We start from the raw sequence: 8122 nt of genomic DNA, 5'->3' as shown, positions 1-8122 counted from the left end.
AGTTTGTCGTGATCTTTTTTCGCTGCCTTGGAGGATCATCTTCGTCCATGAATTGAACGATGATGACCGGCAAAGTCTCGGCCTCTCTGATGAACAAATAGCCGCACTACAATCTTTCAAGTACTTAGCAGAAGGGAGATTGGAAGAGGCAAAGGAGGAGTGTTGCAACATTTGTTTATGTAGAATGCCGGAAAATGAAGAAAAGTAATCAAATTAGAATCGACATGAAATTGAGAGCCATGGATCCACGACATCCTCGCCAACCAAACTGGTAGATAGTATTAATGCATCTCGACCCTGGTCCGGAACCCCTCAACCGCTGCTGCAACAAGCCGAATACATCACGTGTTTGAATCTCAGAACAGTCTACCCACTGGCATGACACTTACGCTTAGGCTTCTTCATCGTCACAGTATTGATGGGCTTAGCCTCTCCGGCACTAGCACCGACATTGCCCCCTGTTCCAATAACACCCAAGGCGACCCTAGTTCAATTCCCAATAGTGCCATCACCGCAGATCTTTCGCAAGGCTAGGATTTCTCCACTTAATACCGTATTGGATGCCCAGTAAGAATTGTTTGGGGTGATTCATAGCAGATAGGGCGATTCTGAGAATCACCGGGTGGTGGGGCGATTCTCAGAATCGCCCCGCCACTGCCTCGCCACCAGTGGTGGTGGCGGGGCGGTGGCGGGGCGATTCTCACCACCTGGCGATTCTCAGAATTGCCCCATGTGCTACGAATCACCCCAAACAATGCTTACTGGGCATCCAATATGATATTAAGCGTATTTCAAAGGGAATTTTGATGTTAATTAATTTTGGCAGGAACAAACAAAATAGTTTTTCAGTAAAATTTCAGTTTTGATCTATTTTAATGAACTGAACATTTTAAAGAGTAGTACATAACATGTGCAGATGTCTACACCAAACAACTATCAGTACTCATATTGTCAAAATCATGATTTCATAGTTCTAATGTAGGTAAAAATAAAATAACAAAAGACGCAAATATTCTAGGAAAAAAAGGTAAATTTGCATCACATCTTCCTGTGAAGGAAAAATGTTCTCATAAATCAACGGCTTCGTCAACAATAGGCCTCTCATATCGAAACAAAACTAAAATATGAAACATCTGAGAGTTTGTAGGCCAAGTAGTGACAACAACCTCATATGCTGCTGGGGTACATAAATACTCTCACTCTCCCTCCCATGGACTTTGGTGGCAAATTTGTTCTAAATTTTTCCCTAACAACACCACTGTTACCATGCGGCCTTGTTACTTTGCCCCAAATACACCTGTAATTAGTTCCCCCCTTCTTGGTTTTCGCCTTGTAAATATAGGCCATCCTTTTGCCCAGATACCAATCCACTTCCTCTGGTGTATTGACTCCTTCAATTTGAATCAGAGAAGTATTTGGGTACTGGTTTGATTTTGACCTTTTGTAGCCGAGGATGATCCCTCGAACATACAACCTGATATGCTCTCCTTGGTGTCCCTTCACCATGTTGATCAAAATGGCTCGGAACACCTCGACTGTCTATACGCCCCAAGGTGAACGGATGGACTGCTGCACAAACTCTTCTTCCAGTTGCTGCTGCTCCTCTTCCTCCACCTCGCCCCGGCACAGCCAATGTTAAAATGCATGGAACAAACAAAATAGTTACTAGTGCGTGGGTGCATGTATCAAATATGGCAGAAGAAAAAGTGAAGAATCCAACTCAGCCGTTTCTTCTCAATGAACATGTAGGTCCCTCTTTCTTTTTTTCTTTTGTTTTTTTGGAATAATTAACTCCGACTAAGATATAAATGAATAATCAATCCATAAACGTCTTTCTTTCTTTCTTTTGTTTTTTTGAATAATTAACTCTGACTAAGATATAAATGAATAATCAATCCATAGACGTTGATTAAATCATGGTATTCCTTCTCAACAAAAACCATAGTATTCCTTCTCAACAAAAACCAGACTAAGGTTAACCAATAAGGTTTCATATCAAATTTGGTTTGATATGTGATCTATCTCCTCTCCTCAGAATTATAACCTATCCAAATCTCTTATTCATGATGCATAGATTAGGCATCTATGCCAAGTTTGCAAGCAATTATAAAAATCTGCAATATGTTTAGTATTTATGACTTTTCTTTTTCACCCATGGATCTGCCACATCTATTTGTTTTCTTCCCATCCTTTTTTTCATTGGGTATGACACAATATTTTCCAATCATTGTGTATGACACAATATTTGCCAATCTTCCATTGTCAGATATTTTTTGATGCTAAATAATCTTGGCAAGCGAAAAAGAGTGGTTATTGGTATGTATTGTGAAAGAAAAAGAGACAATCTAACACGGTTTACCTCTTCTCCATGTTTTAGATGAACACATAGGCTTCTTTCTTTTTTCCAAAATAATGAACCGTGAATAAGATAGAAATGTAGGTGTATTTTTCTTTTGCTAAAATAATTAATGTATGATGAGATAGAAATAAATAAATAATTATGAATTGGGATCACAAATTTCAAGATTTGAGTATACTCAAATGTTCATTTATACATTCTCTTGTATGTTTGTTTTGATTAGGTCTATTGAATCAAATTGGTTTTCAATAGGTTTGTTTTGAGTATGTGAGGTTTCTAGTGTCTTATTAATTCAAGTGGAAGAGATCTTTCTTACATATCATTAGATTATGAAGTGACATTGGACATAATTAAGCTTTGGGCCATACCCTTTTAGAAACAACAACCCAAACTAAATGATTAATTATTAGACCTTTTTATTTAGTCGATCTAAACTAGAAGATTATAAAAAAAATCCTTTCATTGCTCCTTATAAACCAAGATAGATTGATTCATCCCTCCTTTTTAGTGTACAAAGAGGAGTGCTTGATTTTTACTCAAAAATATGGGGTGTTGATGTATCTATATATGGATGCTCAGGTTTTTATATTAAAAATTTTCTGATTTGTAGTCAAAGAGATGCGGTGATAATGTATCTAGATATGGGTGTTGAGTTTTTTATATTGAAATTTTCTCTTTGTTTCAATTAGAATTAGAAGTGTTTGTTCTTTTTGTTTTCCTTATAATAAACTATTGTTCTCAATTGAAATTGGATCATTTGTATTAATGTTTCTTTTCAATGTAAGTTTGAGGTGCAAGTTACTTATTTTATTTTTAGACTATGATATTTAACACACAGTGACCTAAGCTTAATAAACTAAAATTAGGAAGGTTTAATAACTTGCTTAGTTTTTTTTTATGGTTTTGGTGTAGCTTGTTTGTAGAGAGACTAGAGATTTGTCCCCTAGGCAATCACATTCTCTTGCATCTTTGAAATCTTATCTATTGGTTCTATGTGCTTGCATTACCATCTTTTCTTAAATGGTATTTGAAATAGTTATTCAAGAAAATTTCTAAACATTTCAGCCTTTCATGATAAACTGTTCATTTTTACATTCTCTTGTATGTTTGTTTTGATTAGGTCTATTGAATCAAATTGGTTTTCAATAGGTTTGTTTTGAGTATGTGAGGTTTCTATTGTCTTATTAATTCAAGTGGAAGAAATCTTTCTTACATATCATTAGATTATGAAGTGACATTGGACATAATTAAGCTTTGGGCCATACCCTTTTAGAAACAACAACCCAAACTAAATGATTAGTTATAAAGAATTAGAAATTTCACAAATATAGTGTGATTTATGGCCTTAAATGAGTTTTGCAGGGTAAACTTTGAAATGCCACATAACTAAAATTAGAGGTCAATAGAGTGTGTGAGGTCCAATTATTGGATAGAGTTCCTGAGAAAATGCTCCTATAACATTAGATTTAAACATGAGGCATCTCAGGTCAAGTGCCTAATGGTTAAGAGCATGTGTTTCCTCCTAAGAGGTCATAGGTTCAAAAACCAGAAGGGGTTAGAGTAGGTATGCCTTCGTAGACAATAATCAAATCATTGCGTGGAGGTGGGTCTCTTGTCCCACAAACAAGGGGGTTTCATACACCAATTTGGTGTCTGGCTTGGCTATGACCTTAAAATTGGATAATAATAATAATTAGGATATAGATTGTTAGAAATTCATAATCTATAAGGGTGAAAGCATGGAGCTGGGTTACACTTTTTGGCAAGAGATGGCATGTTTGGGTGGAAAAAATGATTGCTCAATTAAGCCCTTTTTAAGTGCTCGATCGAGCTGTTTGAGCACTTAAACAATGTAACCCAATGTTATTTAGGAGCTCGATTTAGCCATGTCTTTGCGGCAGTCAAATGAAGGAGATTGGGTTTTGGATTTATTTTCTGGCTCAGGTAAGTTTTATTATATGGAATTGAATTTCAATATGTTATTTATTAATTTATATGTCATTGTACTAATTTATTTCATTATTTCTTTTGTGCTTGATAATTAGGTACAACACTAGCATGTTGCCTTCAAAAAGGAAGAAATTGCATTGCAATTGAAAAAGATCCAATACAATGCAATTTCATTCAGCAAAGAATTAATGCTCTTCAATTTCTTCCAGATGCAATGCAAGAAATTGGGTTGAAGAAAGGGGACTTTAGTGAATCACGTGTGGCAAAAAAGGCAAAGGAACTCCAACCACCATTACATGGAATGTTTGGAAAGACATAGATTGGGAGATTCACAGACATCAAAGATCCATTAAAAGAGGAAAATGAGCAAAAGGAAGCAGAAAATATTGTGGAAGAAGACAATGATGAAACCCTAGAGGACGAAGAGTTTGGATTACGTGACATTGTTGATTAAATTTAAGTTATGCTTGGAAATCAAGCTTTGCAATGTTTTGACTTTGACATTTTATGAGAAGAATAAACACTCAATTAAGGTTGTTATGCGTTCAATATTTCTAAGATGTGATTTTCGCATTAATTTTTAAGTTAATCATTATTTTTTGAAAAAAAAGTGATTATTATTATTTTTTTGACATGAAATTCATAAAAAACCTATTATTTAACCATTTTTAGTTAAAATTTTCGGATAAAAATTGTGATTTTGACATGTCAATTCTAGCAAAAAATTATCGAAATGTGTAGTTTTTTAGTTATATTTATGTTAAAAATGGTTATTTTTATGTTCATTGTTAAAAAATATTGTTTTTTAGAAACAATTATTTCATGTGGATTGAAAAATTAATTTAGGATGTATAAATATGTAGAATATCGAAAATTCAAAATATCGACCTTCTAATTTAAAAATGCAAAACAATAAAAACCTCACTACAAAAAATTAAAATTAAAATAAAAAACAAGAAAATATGAAGAAAATGACCACTTCAAAAATTATTAAATTTACAAAATAATTATTTACATTTCATACATTAGAAAATTTAAAGTCAAAAAATAGGTCTTTTAAAAAAAGGGTCTGATGCAGATCACTACCATTCTAAAACGTAATGTACATAAAAAGAATTAAAGTGCCAAAAACTATGCTCTAAAAAAAACATGTGTGTTCTGCATCACCCCTTTTCAAAGTCAGGTCACTTTTTTGCTATCTCTACGAAACGGGTAACAGTATCAGTTCCCGTTTCAAAGTTTACATAGATTCTTGGAGTCATACATACCTCTTCAGATTGAGGGAGGGAATGTTGAACACCTAATCTGCTAAGGGTTATGGTGCAGAATGTGAAAAGGTATTGGAGTCAAAGAGACCACTTGGAATATAAAAACCACCAAGCATAAGACAATGTATTAATATGTATATCCTGGTGAATATAAAATGCATATGACATTTATCTTATCTACTGTCCATTATTTTTGTATTGTTTAACATTAATAAATAAATCATTTGTTAATTATTAATGTTAATAGTATAAAATAATATTATCTATATAAAGATTATTTTGGCAACTATAATTCAAAGGTTTATTAGATCTTTGGAACTACTTTCACTACTTACTCACTGCTAATCATAAATGGACTAGTGATCAGTGGTTTTAAGTTACAAGAAACCTTTCAAGTTGGGTTCTCACATCCCCCGATAAATATAAATTGGAGGACTTGTGAAGGTGGAATGATCTCAACACCATCCTTCACTGATAACTTCTTGTAGCTTTCATCACTGATACAACTTGTCATATAAAAACTCAAGAAATATCACATCTCCCATCTTTCCCCTTTAACACAACTCAGTTAGGAATACAAAATGAGCAATACTTACAACTAAAATACTTGACCATAACATGGTGCAACAATTTTTTTACCTCCTCCAATACTCTTTTAAAGAAACTTAAGAAAAGTAGTGTAACAAGGATCTTAATGGAGTGTTATTATTTATAAATTGGACCTCCTAAACATGTGTACATAAAAGTGAATAAAAAAGAGCCTATGCACAAGTGGTTGGAATAAATTTGCTAAAATATATTGTCACAAATGTTGAAAAATACTGCAAGGCAGTCTCAATTTGACTTTGCCTTGGTTAAATTGAGAAAATTTGAATTCTTACATAAGTAGACAACTTAGAGGCCATTAAATGAGTTGGCATGGCTCTTTTCACTCAGTTGGCTCAGTAAATTTGAGTTAGAGGGCTTGGAGTTCAGTTAAGCATGTGTGATTGCTAATTTGTAGCAATCAATGACAGTTATTTTGAGTTTCTTTCAATTAAACCAGTTCTAATTGTTGATAGAACTAGTGGAAGGTCAATTGTGTAGTGGGACAATAGTCTAACTCAGTGATCATCCAATTAACCGATCAATAAGCCTAAAATAGGTAGTGCATGAAGAGAATTCGAGTTCTGCAGATGTGGTGGAGATTCCAAGGCAATGTAACATCAATTGTAAACTAGTTTTGAGTGTATTGCATGTAGCTAGATGATCAACCTTGGGAATTACGCAATCAATTGGAGGTAAATTCCTAAATGATAGGGGCCTAATTCCTCAAGATTTGCATAAGTAAATAGGGGCTCAATCTGAGGTAGAATTTGACTAATTCTAGGTCAAAGCTTCTCAGTGAGTAGACATATAGGTTATTCACTTGCATGTTGAGCTTAGAGCAAGCTAGCAATTATAATACATTATTTATTCATCTGAGTAATGAAAGAAGGATTAAGGGGTTTTTAGAAGTTGCTTTCCCCTAGAAAATACTGTTCATGTGTGTCATTCCTTATTGCATGTCTGGTATTTTTGTTCTAAATTGTGAATTAATTTCCGTAGATAAGTAGAGCAGGATTGTGTCTCTTCATTTAGATTAAAATTCCTTGAGTAGCTACAATTCTACACCATAATTCTACATGGTACCAAAGCTTGATTCACATTACAACAAGAATTTTGAAGTTGTTTCTCAATAGGTTCGAATTTGCAACTTTAGTGTTGTAGGATCTCTTTAGAGTTGGGAAGATGACCTTTAACAGGCTGAGATTAGAGTATGGCTTGGAAAGATATTCAAATTTCATTGCATGGAAGGATCACATGGAGGTGGTGCTAGACGAAAATGGATTCCTATAATATGTCAAGAAAAATATAGAAAAACCAGGATCAATTGATGCCTAGAACCTATCTCAATGGAAAAAATATGTAGCCAAGGCGAGGAGAAAAATCTTGGAGGGAGTGCAAGATCACATTGTCTCAAATATCCATGGGAAAGAAACTCCTTTCGTAATGTGGAAGGAAGTCATAGATTTGTTCGAGAATAGCAGTGACCATAGGTAACTAGCCCTTAAAGAAAAACTTTAAAATATCAAGATGTAGAAGAATGACATTATTCCGCAATATTTGAGCAGATTTACACAAGTGCATGTTGAAAAATGTAACTAGGTTCGGTCTCCATAATGACATGTGTAATTGTGATTTTTATGTAATAGATGAAAATGAAGAAAAATAAAATTATTATTGTAATGCTTGTCTCATGGGTTTCATGAGCAAGGAATTTTATTTTAGTAATGGCTCCCATTGTGAGCATTTAGGTTTTTTCATCTAGTTATAAAAGTCAAATTAAGTCAATGTCATGTAGGACCCTTCTTAGGAATATTACATTTTGTATGAGTCATTAAATAAGTATGAAATATCTCCAAGACAAGAACAATACCTCTCCTTCAAGTCAGCTCAAGATGAAAGTAATATAATCTCCTAAAGGCATGTCAACCTTATCTCCAAGTCATGTCGACTATTTTTC

General features: G+C 34.0%; 1 pseudogene; it reads right to left on the bottom strand.

Annotated features, from left to right (window-relative positions):
* Positions 1–948: 948 nt before the first annotated feature.
* Positions 949–1638, bottom strand: LOC149146576 (large ribosomal subunit protein eL33y pseudogene; annotated as a pseudogene).
* Between the last annotated feature and the right edge of the window lie 6484 nt (positions 1639–8122).

The sequence above is a fragment of the Pinus tabuliformis genome, chromosome X (assembly GCF_031772625.1).
Source record: "Pinus tabuliformis cultivar Carrire ecotype Pingquan chromosome X, CPIR1, whole genome shotgun sequence".
NCBI lineage: Eukaryota > Viridiplantae > Streptophyta > Pinopsida > Pinales > Pinaceae > Pinus > Pinus tabuliformis.
The sequence above is the reverse complement of the archived record's forward strand: the minus strand, read 5'-3'. Positions and strand labels throughout refer to the sequence as shown.